At 45.3% G+C, this 18,585-nt stretch overlaps 1 protein-coding gene across 1 annotated transcript in view; it reads left to right on the top strand.

Moving 5' to 3' along the window:
* Positions 1-233: 233 nt before the first annotated feature.
* Positions 234-18,585, top strand: part of LOC124606645 (juvenile hormone epoxide hydrolase 1-like) — a 109,117-nt gene continuing 90,765 nt past the window's right edge. Inside the window, exon 1 of the mRNA XM_047138643.1 lies at positions 234-274. The gene's annotated coding sequence lies outside the window, so the exon portion shown is untranslated. The remainder of the gene's footprint in view (positions 275-18,585) is intronic.

Raw genomic sequence — 18,585 nt, 5'->3', positions numbered from 1 at the left:
CTGTTGAAGAAAGGCCTCAGAAAGCAAGAAGACAGTATTAATAAGTAGTAAGAAGCGTCGCAGATCGTGGGTCCCGCATACGAGGTCCTGCGGCTATCGGAAGCGGCGGGCTTTATCGTAACGGGCGCGAGCAGGGACAGGTGTCGTCTGGGAGCGGAGCCTCCTATCTGTGCTGAGATGACGGCGCATTTCTCCACAATAAATACGCTGCATGACGCTGCACTTGGCCCAGACACGGCTGGACTCCAACGCACGACGCAGCTCTTGCAGTCAGGTAAGAATTTTGTTCGTCTTGGTATATCTAAAATTTTTCATAAAATTTGGCTGACACAACGTCCGCAACTGAGCATCGTGGATTCAGGCAATAAACCGCTCCAGTTGGAACTAGTTTTTTTTGGTTCAATCACGACCGGTTTCGGGCAGTTATAAACCCATCTTCAGGTGAACAAGAACCACGAGGCGCATCGCCGAACACTAGACGCGAGACTGCGGGCGGTGACAGCTGCACGTGAAGCCGAGATACGGTTATCTCGGTTTCAAATGGTTCAAATGGCTCTGAGCACTATGGGACTCAACATCTGAGGTCATCAGTCCCCTAGAACTTAGAACTACTTAAACCTAACCATCCTAAGGACATCACACACATCCATGCCCGAGGCAGGATTCGAACCTGCGACCGTAACGCGGTTCCAGATTGAAGCACCTAGAACCGCTCGGTCACCGCGGCCGACTATCTCGGTTTCACGTGCAGCTGTCACCTTCCCGCAGTTTGGTGTCTAGTGTGCGGTGGCCACGCGAGTCACGTTCTTGTTCACCTGAAGATGGGTTTATAACTACCCGAAACAACTGAAGCGGTTTATTATCTCAATATAAAATTTTTCTTTTGTGATCGGAGGGGAGGTCACGGTTCTTACGTAGTTATTGGAATATTTTGGATCAACAATGTATACTGAAGAGACAAAGAAACTGTTGCACTTGCCTAATATGGTGTAGAGCCCCCGCGAGCACGCGGAAGTGCCGCAACGCGACGTGGCGTGGACTCGACTAATATTTGAAGTAGTGCTGGAGTGAACTGACACCATGAATCCTGCAGGATTGTCCATATATCTGTAAGAGTACGAGGGGGTGGAGATCTCTTCCGTAGAGAGGCATCCCAAATATGCTCAATAATATTCATGTCTGGGGAGTTTGGTGGCCAACGGAAGTGTTTAAACTCACAGGAGTGTTCCTAGAGCCACTCTATAGTAATTCTGGACGTGTGGGGTTTATACTGTCCTGCTGGAATTGCCCAAGTCCGTCGGAATGCACAATAGACATGAAAGGAAGCAGGTGATCAGACAGGATGCTTACGTACGTGTCACCTGTCAGAATCGTATCTAGACGTATCATGGGTCTCATATCACTCAAACTGCACGCGCCCCAAACGATTACAGGGCCTCCAACAGCTTGAACAGTCCGCTGCTGACATGCAGGGTCCTTGTATACATGAGGTTGTCTCCATACCCGTACACGTCCATCCGCTCGATACAATTTTGAAACGAGACTCGTCAGAGCAAACAACATGTGTCCAGTCATCGTCCAACGTCGGTGTTGACGGGCCCAGCGGAGACGTAAGGCTTTGTGTCGTGTAGTCATCAAGGGTATACGAGTAGGCCTTCGGGTATGAAGTTTAAACTGACTTAAATATTGATAACCCTCTATTGAAGCAGCAGCAACCGATCTAACAACTGCTACAGTCTCCTGTCTTATATAGGCGTTGCCGATCGCAGCGCCGTATTCTGCCGGTTTAGACATCCCTGTATTTGAATACGCATGCCTATAGCAGTTTCTTTGGCGCTTCAGTGTATAATTACCAAGGCACTGAAGCCTTCGGTAGCACGAAAACTGACTCTACAGAAGGCTCCTGCTCTACCACAGTCTTTATTGACATCACGTTGGTGTTGTCTTGAGCGTTAAATGTAAATGTTGTGTGACTAGGGCCTCCCGTCGGGTAGACCGTTCGCTGGGTGCAAGTCTTTCGATTTGACGCCACTTCAGGGACTTGCGCGTCGATGGGGACGAAATGATGATGATTAGGACAACACAACACCCAGTCCCTGAGCGGAGAAATTCTCCGACCCAGCCGGGAATCAAACTCGGGCCCTTAGGACTGACATTCTGTCGCGCTGACCACTCAGCTACCTGGGGCGGACGTCTTGAGCATTGAACGTACGGCACGTCTTGTGCGTTACTCATTGTGATTCTGCGATTTCGTCAGATTTATTGAGAAAATTATTCAAACGGTTGTATGGTCCGTGTACACTGGTGTGCAAAAATTAAGACGGAAAGCAGCTTTCGTGTGACGTGTCACTGCCAAGTAACACAGCTAGGTGAAACTAGGATCTTATATAAAGAACTGCTACAGTAATAAGCAGGAGGTAATTGAAAGAAATACGCAATGAGACGAATAAAACTGGCACTCTTATTCAAAGACGGTAATGCACTAAAGCCCCCACAATTCAAGATGGTCCCCTGGACAAAGCGCGGGACGTGGTTCTTAATTATGTTTGTGATCAGCACGGATGGCAGTTCATACTCTGCAACGTGCCCCATGCTTGCAGCAAAGTTGGTAAGGACTTCTTGCGATAGGGCGTTCCATTCCTTCATCAACACGGTTGACAACTATTCGATGGTCGTTGCTGCAAGTCGAGGTGCTGCAGAACGTCTCCCCAACCCAATGTATCTTCATCTACATCCATAGTCAGCAACCCACCTGATGGTGTGTGCCGGAGGGTATTTTGAGTACCTCTATCGGTTCTCCCTTCTATTCCAGTCTCGTATTGTTCGTGGAAAGAAAGATTGTCGGTATGCCTCTGTGTGGGCTCTAATCTCTCTGATTTTATCCTCATGGTCTCTTCACGAGACATACGTAGGAGGGAGCAATATACTGCTTGACTCCTCGGTGAAGGTATGTTCTCGAAACTTCAATAAAAGCCCGTACCGAGCTACTGAGCGTCTCTCCTGCAGAGTTTTCCACTGGAGTTTGTCTATCATCTCCGTAACGCTTTCGCGATTACTAAATGATCCTGTAACGATGCGCGCTGCCCTCCATTGGATCTTCTCTATCTCCTCTATCAACCCTATCTGGTACGGATCCAACACTGCTGAGCAATATTCAAGCAGTGGGCGAACAAGTGTACTGTAGCCTACTTCCTTTGTTTTCGGATTGCATGTCCTTAGGATTCTTCCAATGAATCTCAGTCTGGCATCTGCTTTACCGACGGTCATCTTTATATGATCATACCATTTCAAATCACTCTTAATGCATCCTCCCAGATAATTTATGGAATTAACTGCTTCCAGTTGCTGACCTGCTATGTTGTAGGTAAATGATAAAGGATCTTTCTTTCTATGTATTCGCAGCACATTACACTTGTCTACATTGAGATTCAATTGCCATTCCCTGCACCATGCGTCAATTCGTTGCAAATCCTCCTGCATTTCAGTACAATTTTCCATTGTTGCAACCTCTCGATATACTACAGCATCATCCACAAAAATCCTCAGTGAACTTCCGATGTTATCCACAAGGTAATTTATGTATATTGTGAATAGCAACGGTCCTACGACACTCCCCTGCGGCACACCTGAAATCACTCTTACTTCGGAAGACTTCTCTCCATTGAGAGTGGCATGCTGCGTTCTGTTATCTAGGAACTCTTCAATCACACAATTGGCCTGATAGTCCATATGCTCTTACTTTGTTCATTAAACGACTGTGGGGAACTGTATCGAACACCTTGCGGAAGTCAAGAAACATGGCATCCACCTGGGAACCCGTGTCTATGGCCCTCTGAGTCCCGTAGACGAATAGCGCGAGCTGGGTTTCACACGATCTTTTTTGAAACCCATGCTGATTCCTACAGAGTAGATTTATAGTCTCCAGAAAAGTCATTATACTCGAACATTATACGTGTTCCAAAATTCTACAACTGATCAACGTTAGAGATATAGGTCAAATTGATGATAGGATTTAAGTTGGAAGAACGGGCAGGCCACTCCATTCGCCAAATACTCCCTTTCTCTAAGACCTTCTCTACCTTCACAGTTCCAGCAGTCGCACTTTGTCATCTATAAAAAAGAAGTCAGTGCCGAATGCACCCCTGAAAGGACGCACATGGGGAAGGCGTACAGTGACACAATAACCTTGGTCAGTGAGTGTGCCCTGTTCAAAGGTTTGGGAATCAGTATGTCCATGCAACATCGTGCATCCGCACACTGTAATACCTGGACCACCAAAAACATTATGTTCGAAAACGTTCCTGGCTGCATTACGTGTTTCCACATCTCGCCATATGAGAGTACGTCCAACATTGTCGAGCATGATCGTTTTGGTGGACCAGGTGTTAGGGCTTGGACAGACATTATGTTCCATGGGCGTACTGCCCTCCAAACATATGAACACGGTACATTCACCGTTAACGTTATTGTAACTTTGTACTTCATTCCCATGTACGTCTTTTGAGAGGTGCATTCTACCCTGACTCCATTGTAGGGTTCCGTACCACAGTCGCTAAAAACGGAACCTATCTACATCTACATGGATACTCTGCAAATCTCGCCGGCCGGAGTGGCCGAGCGGTTCTAGGCGCTACAGTCTGGAGCCGCGCGACCGCTACGGTCGCAGGTTCGAATCCTGCCTCGGGCATGGACGTGTGTGATGCCCTTAGGTTACTTAGGTTTAAGTAGTTCTAAGTTCTAGGGGACTGATGACCTCAGAAGTTAAGTCCCATAGTGCTTCTAAACATTCTGCGTGGTGTCTGTTTGTTCTATATCGTGTCTCCCTACCACTTTCACGCAACGACGCTCTGAGCGTGTTTTTTTAGGGAATTGACTAGTTTGAACCTGGGACCTGTTGCTGGTAACGAGACGCCAGACCACACATGACATGTAGAATTCAGAAGAGTTCAGTGAGACTAGCGATGATATAACCAAATACTTAATGATTTCAGCGTCAGCTCCGCTGCACTCCCTGTAAAGGAATCTTAATACTAACTAAATTTAGTGGAAGGGGTTCAAGGCTTTCCTATTTTTAGTTAGCTGGTAAAATAACGACGAAAAAGCAGTTAAGTTTACCACTGGAAATTTTATTCTTCTCACAAAACATCGTTTATAAATTGCACCATTGATAAAAGGAAATGTTTTAATACAGGATGGTAAAAACCAACTGCGTTCAACAAAAATGTGAACGAATATTCCCTGAATGGGTTTCCAAGTTCTACAATGGATCAAAGGATGACCTATGCCATATCACATCTATAATCTAGGCTTAAATTAAGTTTCACAAGAGAGAAAACTATCAAAATGGTCTACAGTGACCCTCAATTATCTTTAATTACTTATCTAACTTGTCGTAAATTACAGTGGCTGATGTGGCTTCTCAATAACTAAATAACAGAAAAATCATCGAGTTTCAGATTTTTACTTCAAGTGGCAAATGTGAACTCCATGAGCTTTAATTGACAATCGACACTAGTATTACGCAAAAAGGGGATGTAACAGATGAGACTTCTGCAGTTCTGAGTGAAGCCTTATTCGCTCAAAAATGCGGCATCGCATGCGTTCATTATCTTGTCGGTGTTCGTCAGGGGGCGGCGGACAGCACAGCTCCGCTCACCTCGCCGTCTCCGATGCAACTCTTTCCTAACTTCTCCTTCCTACAATTTAGCGAAGTTGGTTTAAAAAAAAACTATCTGGCTGTGTTTTCATCTGACCAATCAGGGTCTCAATGTTAACCTTAAGCTCCGCCTACAAAAATTCTGTCTATCCAATGAGAAACGTTATGCTTTTCGTGGTGGGGCAATGTTTTTAAAGTTTGCAACGTAACAGAGACGCGAAAAAGTCTCACGCTAAAACTTGCAGCTGGTGTGGTCCTTTTAGCGTTACCGTAAGATCTATACTGTTCTTCTGGAGGGCTCTAGCTTTTAACATGGGCTGGGGGGTGGTCCTAACGTAACAGAGGCGCGAAAAAGGTCTCACGCTAAAACTTGCGGGTGGTGTAACCCTTTTTGTGTTATCGTAAGATCTATACTGTTCTTCTGGAGGGCTCTAGCTTTTAACATGGGCTGGGGGGTGGTCTTGACGTAACAGAGAGGCGAAAAAGTCTCACGCTAAGAAACTTGCGGGTGGTGTGGTCCTAGCAGTTAGCTGGCGACGTGGGTGTCCGTCCGTCCCTTATCGTAGGGCCTTCTCGCTTAACACGGTTCTGCTTTCGCCTTCTGTTCTCGTTTCTCCCCTCGGAACTGCGTCTGTCTCACGGTGGGAAGGTATGACATGCATTTAGGCATTCTTGTGTTAGTCTGTGGTATTCCATTTGCTCACTCGTTACTCGTATTACTTTGGTTAACTTAATGCCACGATTTATTCGGAGCTATGTGACATACTACTGGATTTGCTTGTCATGTCAGGATTTTCATGGAAGGTGTTGGATTTGCCTGACACCTTACATGCTCAGAGCCATTTTTTTTGCAAATCTCATTTAAGTGCCTGGCAGAGAGTTCATCGAACCACCTTCACAACAATTGTCTATTACCCCAATGTCGTACAGGGCACGGAAAAAACGAACACCTATATTAAACGATAATTAATTGAAACCCTCAGCTGCCGACAGGTGGGGACAGAAGACGCTCTATCCATGTATTAGGGACATTACGTATGTAGATTGTGGACAGTTAGAAATGTGGGTCTCGCGGGAAGCATGCAAGGGATAAGTCCCTGCAGTCGCGCTATTCATCTGTGTCTTCGGTGGCTCAGATGGAGCCGGCACGGTAGCTCAGCGTGTTCTGTCAGAGGGTTTAGCTACCCTCTGTAATAAAAAAACTGAGTGAACGGATCAACGAACAACCTGAATGACGGTCGTTGGACGTCCGTCACGAACAAAGCCAACGAACAATATAGAACAGATTGAGATTTTTAAAAAAATGGATAGAGTGTTCGCCATGTAAGCAGGAGGCCCCGGTTTCGAGTCCTGGTCGGAGCACACATCACACAACTTCAGCTGTCCCCATCGAGGTGTATCAACAACACCTGTCGGCAGCTGAGGGTTTCAGTTAATTATCATTTATTCTAGAGAAGCTGCACGGTCATCAGTGGTAGCTGTTCTTTCGAGAACAGTTACTATCTTCATATATAGTTGAACACCTATATCTGATTTCCCTTATGTTATTATGATGATCCTTTCTCTCTATGAAGGTCGGCGTCAACAAAATATTTTCACTTTCGGAGGAGAAAGTTCGTGATTGAAATTTCGTGAGATGATTCTACGGCAACGAAAAACGCCTTTGTTTTAATGATGTTCACGGGAAATCCTATATAATTTCAGTGACACAATCTACCCTATTTCGCGATAATACAAAATGTGCTGCCATTCTTTGATCTTTCTCGATGTACTCCCTCAGTTCTATCTGGTAAAGATCCCTCATCGCGGAGCAGTATTCTAAAAGAGGATGGACAAGCGTAGTGTAGGCAGTCTCTTTAGTAGAACTGTTATATTTTCTAAGTGTCCTGCCAATAAAACGCGTCTTTGGTTAGCCGTCCCCAAAACATTTTTATGTTTCCTTCCAATTTAAGTTGTTTATACTGGTAATTCCAAGGTATTTAGTTGAATTTACGGCATTAAGATATGACTGATTTATCGCGTAACCGAAGTTTAATGGCTTCTCTTTAGCACTCATGTGGATGACCTCACACTTTTCGTTGTTTAGGGTCAATTTCCAATATTTTCACCATTCAGATGTCTTTGTTAAATCCGTTTGCAATTTGTGTTGATCTTCTGATGACTTTACTAATCGACTAACGACAGCATCACCTGCAAACAACGTAAACTGGCTGCACAGATTGTCTCCTAAATGGCTAATATAGATAAGGAGAAGCAAAGGACCTATAACACTCCCTTGGGGAACGCCAGAAATCACTTCTATTCTACTGGATGACTGTCCGCCAATTACTACGGACTGTGACCTCTCTCATAGGAAATCACGAATCCAGTCACATAACTGAGACGAAATTCCATAACCATACAATTTCACAACAAGCGGCTTGTGTGGTACAGTGTCAAAAGCCTTCCGGAAATCCAGAAATACGGAATCAATCTGGAATCCACAACACTTCATGCGACTAATGAGCTAGTTGTGTTTCACAAGAAAGATGTTTTCTAAATCCGGGTTGACTGCGTGTTAACAGACCGTTTTCTTCGAGGTAATTCATAATGTTCGAAACAATTTATGTTTCAAAATCCTGCTGCATATCGACATTAATGATACGGGCCTGTAACATAGTGGATTACTCCTCCTACCTTTCTTGAATATTTGGTGTGACCTGTTCAACTTTCCAGTCTTCGGGTATGGCTCTTTCGTCGAACGAACGGTTGTATATGATTGTTAAGTATGGAGCTACTGTATCAGCATACTCTAAAAGAAACCTGCCTGGTATACGGTCTGGACCGGAAGACTTGCTTTTGTTGTGATTTAAGTTGATTCACTACTCTGAGGATATCTGTTTCTACGTAACTTATGATGGTAGCTGTTTTCGATTAGAATTCTGGAATATTTACTTGGTTTTCTTTGGTGAAGAAATTTCGGAAGGCTGCGTTTAGTACCTCGCCTACAGTATTTCCATTGCTGTCGCGCAGAGAAGGCATAGTGTGTGTCTTGCCGCTAGCATACTTAACATACGACAATAATCTCTTTGGATTTTCTGTCAGGTTTCGTTGTCGTAACTATTAGAAGCATCTCGCGTTGAAGTCCGCGCTAAAGTTCGAGCTTCTGTAATAGATCGACAATTTGGAGACTTTGTGTCCGTTTAAATTTAAAATATACAGGGTGATTCAAAAAGAATACCAGAACTTTAAAAATGTGTATTTAATGAAAGAAACATAATATAACCTTCTGTTATAGATCATTACAAAGAGTATTTAAAAAGGTTTTTTTTCACTCAAAAACAAGTTCAGAGATGTTCAATATGGCCCCCTCCAGACACTCGAGCAATATCAACCCGATACTCCAACTCGTTCCACACTCTCTGTAGCATATCAGGCGTAACAGTTTGGATAGCTGCTGTTATTTCTCGTTTCAAATCATCAATGGTGGCTGGGAGAGGTGGTCGAAACACCATATCCTTAACATACCCCCATAAGAAAAAATCGCAGGGGGTAAGATCAGGGCTTCTTGGAGGCCAGTGATGAAGTGCTCTGTCACGGGCTGCCTGGCGGCCGATCCATCGCCTCGGGTTTCAGACGATAAGGTTTCATAACTAACCTTTTTCGTAGAACTCTCCATACAGTTGATTGTGGAATTTGCAGCTCTCTGCTAGCTCTGCGAGTCGATTTTCCTGGGCTGCGAACAAATGCTTGCTGGATGCGTGCTACATTTTCATCACTCGTTCTCGGCCGTCCAGAACTTTTCCCTTTGCACAAACACCCATTCTCTGTAAACTGTTTATACCAACGTTTAATACACCACCTATCAGGAGGTTTAACACCATACTTCGTTCGAAATGCACGCTGAACAACTGTCGTCGATTCACTTCTGCGGTCGCCATCTTAGCATCAACTGACGCTGACGCCTAGTCAACAGCGCCTCAAGCGAACAAATGTACAACTAAATGAAACTTTATAGCTCCCTTAATTCGCCGACAGATAGTACTTAGCTCTGCCTTTTGTCGTTGCAGAGTTTTAAATTCCTAAAGTTGTGGTATTCTTTTTGAATCACCCTGTATATACTCGCAAACTCACTCATTAAAACCTATAGGGTACTACCAGTTGTCCTAGAATTATGGAAGTTGGAAAAAGAAAGGTTTCAAAGTACAAATAGAGTAAAAAATAAGGAAACTGTTAATTTGTAGTTATATTACACACAACTATTTCTTTTGTTGTTTCTTTTTCGACTTCAGTCTTAAAATTAAAACATCCTCGAAATTTTTGGAACGGCTGGGACCGATAGCTCGCAAGTACCAGTGTGGATAACAGGCAAAAATAGTCGAGATTCTCGACTCCTGGGACTGATGAACTGTCAGTATACGTAATTAAGTTTGTACGGAGCCCTCAGAGGCGGACATGCCGCCGTCTTCACCCCCCCCCCCCCCCCCCCCCATACACCTTCTCTAGTACGCCGATTACGCCGCCTTCCTTGCCCTCGCCCCCACCCTGCAACGCTCCCAGCGCCTTCTCCAATCCCATCTTGACCGGTTCACGACCTGGTGCAACCAGTGGCTGCTCAAGGTCAATCCTCAGGCAATCATTGTAGGCAAAAGCACCCCTTCCTTCCGTCTCCTTGATTTTTATATCACTATCTACGGCCGTCCTATGAACCTCACCCCCACCCTCAAATACCTTGGCGTCACCCTTGACTGTCGCCTTTCCTGGACCACCCATCTCCGGACAATCCAAGCCAAGGCACACTCCCGACTCCGCCTCCCGAAACACCTCTCTGGCTGCTCAGGGGTTTTGACCCCTCCACTGTCCTCCACACTTATAAACCCCTCATCCGCCGCATCCTCTGTTATGCCCATACCGCGTGGATGTCCGCCCCTTCTACCTACTACAAGTCCCTTCAAATCCTGGAACGCCATGTACTCCACCTCGCCTATCGCATTTGTCTCCCATCCCCCACACGGCTCCTCTACGACTTAATTCCTATCCTACACCTCCTCCTCTTCCTTGAACGGATATGGATCCTTTACACCTCCCGTATACTTGAACCCACTCACCCGCTTGTCTCTCCCGTCCTTTCCCACCCCAATCCGTTGCCGCACCTGTACTCCTGCATCCCACCCGCTCTCCATCTTACCACCCCCCATACCCTTGCCCAAGGTGGCTTCCGCCAACTCCCCCTCGTCCCCTCCATCTACCCCTCCTACCAGATTTGATCCTCTCCTTCCTCCTCATGAGTTTTTGCTCCAGTACTCCTTCTTTACCTTCTCTCCCTCCTAACTTATTCTCTCCGTCTCCTCCCCCCCCCCCCCCTGGGCTTCCACAGTCAGCCCTACCCTCTCCCCTCTGCCTCACTTCCTCTCTCCCACTGGCGTCCTCCCCACCTCCCTCCTACCCTCCCCTATTCCCTGTGGCAGCCCCCTCTCCCTTTTCTTCGTGCAATAGCGTGTGCAGTTCGTTGAAGATCATCGTCAATGTTTTCTGTGCAGTGTTTCTCCATTCCAGTGCAATTGTGTCTCTTCAGTGTCCTCCACCGTTCGACAGTGTACTCATTCTGCCTTCATGTACAGTTGCACTTGCTTATGCAATTCAGTGTCTTCTGTTCGAACGTCTTCGTAATTATCATTATGTGTTGTCACTTGTTTTTTCATATTCATATTTTCTGTATATCTGCCTACATGTTATCTGTTCTATGGGTTTCTGTGGACGAAGTGCGGCGTAGATAGGCCGCTCCCGGGCTACCTTTTGTACAAGGTTTTAAAATAACAATAAAGAACAGAAGAGTCCTCAGAGTGAGCCCTACTCGCACCTGGCCAACATTTATGGTGACAATGTGCGACTGGATCTAGCTGTGTTGGTGGAGGATGTAGTGTTGGCAGAAGAGCCAATACTGTGTTGCTAGAGGAGGCCGAAATGCATGCGTTTAATTACACGCTGACTGGCGTGAGGTCTGGAACAGTTAAGGGAATTAATAGTAGCAAATAAAGTACGTAGTTGATATAATACTTAACTTTAATCCACAATTGGTGTACATCGCTCTTGACGGTACATGTTATAATGTCAATATCAAATGCTATGGCGCCTTGCTAGGTCGTAGCAAATGACGTAGCTGAAGGCTATGCTAACTATCGTCTCGGCAAATGAGAACGTAGTTGTCAGTGATCCATCTCTGGCTAAGTCGGCTGTACAACTGGGGCGACTGCTAGTAAGTCTCTCTAGACCTGCCGTGTGGTGGCGCTCGGTCTGCAATCACTGACAGTGGCGACAAGCGGGTCCGACGTATACTAACGGACCGCGGCCGATTTAAAGGCTACCACCTAGCAAGTGTGGTGTCTGGCGGTGACACCACAGAGGATGTTTGGAAGGAGAGAGGTTTCGGTGAATGGACTGGCGTGTTCGTTCCCCCGACTTAAATTCCATCCAGCGCTTGTGGATATGTTGGGGAGACATTATATGAGAATGTAGGCTTTCGTGGCCAATCTCGATCTTCTTGGGATGACAGCCGAGTCAGTACGTCATTCTACGGTAACGTTTCAGCAAGTTTCTTCAACGTGAAGATGGCAAATAACAAACTCGCTGAAACGTTGCCGGAGAACGACGCACCGACTCGGCTGTCACCCCAAGAAGATTTTATAATTGGGAAGACGTATTGCAGCAAGTCTACATGCACCAGCGACCATCGAACAATTGTCAGCCGCTCCCGTAGTGGAATGCAACGCCCTGCCAAACAAATACCTCACCAAGCTTGTGGCGAGCATGGGAGCAAATTGCAAAACATACACTGCCGTCCGTGGCGATCACACACCCCGTTAAGAACAATGTCGAGCCTTTTGTTGCGGCGACCATTTTGAATTGCAGTGTCTTCAGTGTAATTATTGTCTCTGAGTGGAAGTGTCATTTCTGTTTGTCTCACTGCGTGTTTCTTTCAGTCACCTTCTGTACTGCACTGTACTGTAATAGTTGCTTCTAGGTATGCTTCAACTTTCATTCAGCTAAAGTGACATCAGTGAGTCAAGCTCCATCTTTCACCTTTAATAGCAGGTTACGTACACTACTGGACATTAAAATTGCTACACCACGAAGATGACGTGCTACAAAGGCAAAATTTAACCGATTGGAAGAAGATGCTGTGATAAGCAAATGATTGGCTTTTCAGAGCATTCAGACAAGGTTGGCACCGGTGGCGACACCTACAACGTGCTGACATGAGGAAAGTTTCAACCGATTTCTCATACACAAACAGCAGTTGACCGGCGTTGCCTGGTGAAACGTTGTTGTGATGCCTCGTGTAACGAGGAGAAATGCGTACCATCATGTATCCGACTTTGATAAAGGTCGGATTGTAGCCTATCGCGATTGTGGTTTATCGTATCGCGACATTGCTGCACGCATTGGTCGAGATCCAATAACTGTTAGCAGAATGTGGAATCGGTGGGTTCAGGAGGGTAATGCGGAACGCCGTGCTGGATCCCAACGGACTCGTATCACTAGCAGTCGAGATGACAGGCATTTTATCCACATGGCTGTAACGGATCGTGCAGCCACGTCTCGATCCCTGAGTCAACAGATGGGACGTTTGCAAGACAACAACCAACTGCACGAACAGTTCGACGACGTTTGCAGCAGCATGGACTCGTGTATTCGTCATCATCATACTGGTGTCTCACCCGGCGTGATGATATGGCGTGCAATTGGTTACACGTCTCGGTCACCTTTTGTTCGCATTGACGGCACTTTGAACAGTGGACGTTACATTTCAGATGTGTTATGACCCGTGGCTCTACCTTTCATTTGATCCCTGCGAAACCCTACATTTCAGCAGGATAATGCACGACCGCATGTTGCAGGTCCTGTACGGGCCTTTCTGGATACAGAAAATGTTCGACAGCTGCCCTGGTCAGCACATTCTCCAGATCTCTCACCAATTGAAAACGTCTGGTCAATGGTGGCCGAGCAAGTGGCTCGTCACAATATGCCAGTCACTGCTCTTGATGCACTGTGTTATCGTGTTGAAGCTGCATGGGCAGCTGTACACGTACACGCCATCCAAGCTCTGTTTGACACAATGCCCAGGCGTATCAAGGCCGTTATTACGGCCAGAGGTGGTTGTTCTGGGTTCTGATTTCTCAGGATCTATGCACACAAATTGCGTGAAAATGTAATCCAATGAATACCTGTTTAGCATCTGCATTTCTTCTTGGTGTAGGAATTTTAATGATCAGTAGTGTATTTAGCATTTCCTGTATTTCCTTAGAAGGATATATTGCTTACATTTCGTGCGTATTTTTGTATTTAAGACGTTTAATCTTGCGTTTTGTAACTACATATTCAGGCAGTCTGTAGCTCAATTGTCATTTCTTCTGAATAGCCAGTTACACAGTTCATTAAATTATCGGTGTCAATTGCTGACATGTCAGGAAGGTAAAATGTTGCATATATACGATGGTCGCCCACAAAGTAAGTTCCGTTTCTATTTCTATCCGTGTCAGTGCTACGATCATAGTTCCGAGCATGCGCGGCAGTTACTCTGACTCAAGGAGAAGACATGTACGCCATTTTCAGTTCGCTGCTGCCGACGTGTGCTTTGTAGTGATTCTTTATAATGTCAGCCGTAATTGAAAATGTCGCCGCGTGTGAAATCAGATCTGTGATTCGATTTGTAAATGCAAAGAAAGTTAAACCAAAGGAAATTCATCTTCAAATCTGCGAGGTTTACGTACAAAATGCTATGAGTGATTCAATGGTTAGATGATGGGTCAGACTGTTCAATGAAGGACGTGATCAAGTGCACGATAAGAACGAAGTGGACACTCGTCTGTGGTTACTGATGAACCGGTTCACACAATTGAAGAGAAGATTAAGCACAACCGTAAGTTTGCACTTAGTGCCCTTGCTATGGAAGTTTCGCAAATCTCATGATCACTAATTCATGAAATTGTTACTGAAAAACTGAAATTTCGAGAACTTTGCTCACGTTGGGTACCCAAAATTCTTACTGAACAACACAAAAAAACAACAGATGGCAGTGCACTTCAGTTTTTGACACGCTACAATGAAGAAGGCGATGGTTTTCTTTCTTGGACAGTCACGGGGGATGAAAGTAGGGTATCGTACGACATCCCTGAAACAGAACGGCAATCAATGGCACATTTCATCCCCCAACGAAGGTTAAGCCAAAGCAAATCTTGATACCGCGAAAAGTCATGTGCACCGTTTTTTGGAGCAGAAAAGGCATTTTGCTGATTGATTTCTTTCCACGAGGGCAAACAATCGATGCACATAGTTACTGCGAGACCATTAAGAAATTGCGCCGCGCGGCGGCATTTTCAATTACGGCTGACATTATAAAGAAGCACTACAAAGCACACGTCGGCAGCAGCGATCTGAAAATGGCGTACATGTCTTCTCCTTGAATCAGAGTAACTGCTGCGCATACGCGGAACTGCGATCGTAGCGCTGTCGCTGATAGAAACGGAACTTACTTTGTGGACGACCCTCGTAGGTACCTGTCAGTTTTTGTAGGTTACTTCTTCACAGTCTTGCTAACATTGGTAGGATGTGAGCATGTTGCATGCGGACGCTGGGGGAGCTGGCCGTAATTCGCGAACAGTTGAATGTAATTTTGCCTACGGTAAGCCGCCTTCAGGCTACTGTCTCGGGATGTAGCGGTGGCCGAGAATCCAGTGCGTCGCATGGGACACCTCAAGTGTCACTTGTTTCTTCCACCGGCTCTGCTGCTGAGGCGTCTTATAGTGTACCCGACTCGGTGGATCCACCCTCACAGCAAGGTGAGGCAGGTGGTAACTAGAGATGGGCGAACTCGTTCATTCTTGGGAACTAATTCACTGGTGATCGCTCTTTTTTTGGAACCATTCATTTTTACTCGTTCACCGTTCATTTGTGCTTGGTATATCGTTCTTATGAAAAACTGAAAATTAGTAGCATAGGGACTGAAGATGGAAGGCACCAAGAAGAGGCACTTGCCTCCCCTCTGGAGTATAGAGCTTTTATTCGTAACCGTATTCTCACACACTTGTAATTTTCGGGATTCTGCAAAACCTTTCGTTTAGCCAACTGTAGCGTTATGTGGCTGATCCGCTGTGAAATAAATATGGTGGCGCACGAGAAACCGGCCCCGAGTACAGACTGCTCGCCATTTACGCACGATTTGTTGACCGCTACGAGCAGAATATATACACATGTAATAATTAGCAGCGAAGAAATAACAAATAAGCTAATGCAAACGACAACTTCGAAACAATAGATGACGACTGGTGGGCAACAATGAGCAGTCTAGTACTTGGGGCCGATTTTTCGTGCGCCACCCTGTACCACTGAAATAATATTGTAGAAGATTATGGAGCGCGGGCTTCATTCGGTTGTAAGTCTGTCTGCCTTCCATACAATGAACATGCTGTTGTACCTTGGATAAAAAAAAAGACGGAAAATGGCCACTCGTGGGTGTCATGCCGACTTCCTTCGCATGTGTAATAACAAAAAAAGAAACTTGCCTTTTTATAAGTATTTCTTCTGCTGTTTATCGAAATAGTGAAGTAAGCTGATATGATGTTTTGTTACCTGAAAAGATGTATGTATTACACACCACGTAATTTTTATGTAATGTACGTAATTGTAAAATACATTTTAATTACCGGTCATGGACGCTGAATGGAATACGAAAAGAACCAGAAGTTCAGAGTTCAAAAAAGGTCTGAAACAGATCTAGAATGAGCGCGTACAGCAAACGAGACGAACAACTCCATACTGAACTAGGAGCAGTCGGCAGTGGAACTGCGACGAGTGGCCACGCGAAGAAGAACGAGTCCGGCCGAGCTAGACCGAGACCGAGACGACGGGAACGGGACCGAGGCTGGAACGAGGCCGGCCGACGTGTCGTTGCGGGAACGAGACCAACTGTTTCCCGTTCCCGGGAACTACAAGTAGAAAGCCACGACCGAAGTGAACTATGAAAGACCATTCATTAAAATTCGTTCCTCGCTCTTTCCGTTCATCTTGATGAACCGTTCCTCGCTCGTTCCGTTCATCTTGATGAACCGTTGTTATTTATAATCCGTCTTGATTGCAAAAAAATGTTTATTCACATGACCTGTTTCGGTTCATCTAGAACCATCTTCAGATCTGTAACGATAATGATACTAATTTACTAATTCACAAATGCAAACCTTTTTCATCCTATCCAATCAACATCAAATGTACCAGAACGTACCTGCAATTTAGGTTACAGGAGTAACCCGTCCATACACAGCAACCTTCACATGCTGCGTCACATAAAATTGGTTGGCAGAATGCAAGTCATTTATAGTAATTATAAAACTTACCGACAGGTGGTGTCTGGTACATTTGTTACATTACATATGCACATGCTGTATTAAGCAGATTTTTGGTAATTTACTTATATTTTAAGAAACAGTCCCTTATGAGCTCTATGCAGGATGTCTAAATTTTGTTCAATGTTCGTGACTGAGTGCTTTAAGGCAACCATATGCGCCCCAAACGCTGTTTTGTTTTGAGAGTAGGTGTGCTCCCTGAATCTGGTCTCAAAGTTCCTACCAGTCTGCCCTATATATTGTTTACAGCAGTCATAACATTTGATCTTATATACACCTCAAACTTGAAATTTATTTCTACTATTACATATTTTGTGCCGGAGCTTCAGTTTTGGCGTGTTGTTTGGAAGAAATTGAAATATACACCCACAAAAAGAAAGATCCGGATTTAATCCTCAAGGAGCAAAGCGAGTTCAATCATAGTGCCTGTGGAGGTCCGCCGGCCGCGGTGGTCTAGCGGTTCTAGGCGCTCAGTCCGGAACCGCGCGACTGCTACGGTCGCAGGTTCGAATCCTGCCTCGGGCATAGATGTGTGTGATGTCCTTAGGTTAGTCAGGTTTAAGTAGTTCTAAGTTTTAGGGGACTGATGACCACAGATGTTTAGTCCCATAGTGCTCAGAGCCATTTGAACCATTTTTTGTGGAGGTCCAGGCCGAGGTATGAGAGATGGGGCATGGTGGGGAAGCTGGAAGATGCGTGCAGCGCCTGGCGTCGTTGACGGGGCCCTCCTGCGCGGCCCTTTTGCCCACGGCGATGGAAGTCAGACGACTGGGCGGATCGCGGCACAACACCGAAATGGCGGAAACCACGGAAGCAGACCGTAGAGGAAAACAAGTCTACACCAGCACCATGGATATAGAAATCGCCCTTTGTTTTTAGATCATATAAAAATGATAATTTTACTGTGTATTTTAATATTGACAAACAGAGATTTTAACCTTAACATCTACAGATTTTAATTAAGTATTTTTGGAGATAAAAGTAAATTTCCAAAAATCTACTTAATACAGTATGTGCATATGCAATGTAACAAATGTACCAGACGCCACCTGCCAGTAATAAATTTATAATTAATATAAATGACGTGCATTCTGCAACCAATTTTATGTGACGCAGCATGTGAAGGTTGCTGTGTATGGACGGGTTACTCTTGTAACCGAAATTGCAGGTACGTTCTTGTACATTTGATGTTGACTGGATAGGATGAAAAAGGTTTGCATTTGTGTAATAGTAAATTAGTATCGTTACCGCTACAGATCTGAAGACGGTTCTAGACGAACCGAAACCGGTCATGAGAATAAACATTTTTTGCAATCAAGATGGGTTATAAATAACATTGGAAAAACCAGTGATTGCGGTTATCCCATTAGACATTATGTCCGTTTTTGCGTTGATGAACCGTTCCTTTGGACCCGTTAGTTCGCGAACGACCCATCTCTAGTGGTAACTCTTTCGCCCCGTTCGAGGCTGGGCGTGTGGCCTCGCCTAATCGCCATGTGAGTGAACAAATGGTTCAAATGGCTCTGAGCACTATGGGACTTAACATCTGAG

Source organism: Schistocerca americana, chromosome 3 (assembly GCF_021461395.2).
Source record: "Schistocerca americana isolate TAMUIC-IGC-003095 chromosome 3, iqSchAmer2.1, whole genome shotgun sequence".
Taxonomy (NCBI): Eukaryota; Metazoa; Arthropoda; class Insecta; order Orthoptera; family Acrididae; genus Schistocerca; species Schistocerca americana.
The sequence above is the reverse complement of the archived record's forward strand: the minus strand, read 5'-3'. Positions and strand labels throughout refer to the sequence as shown.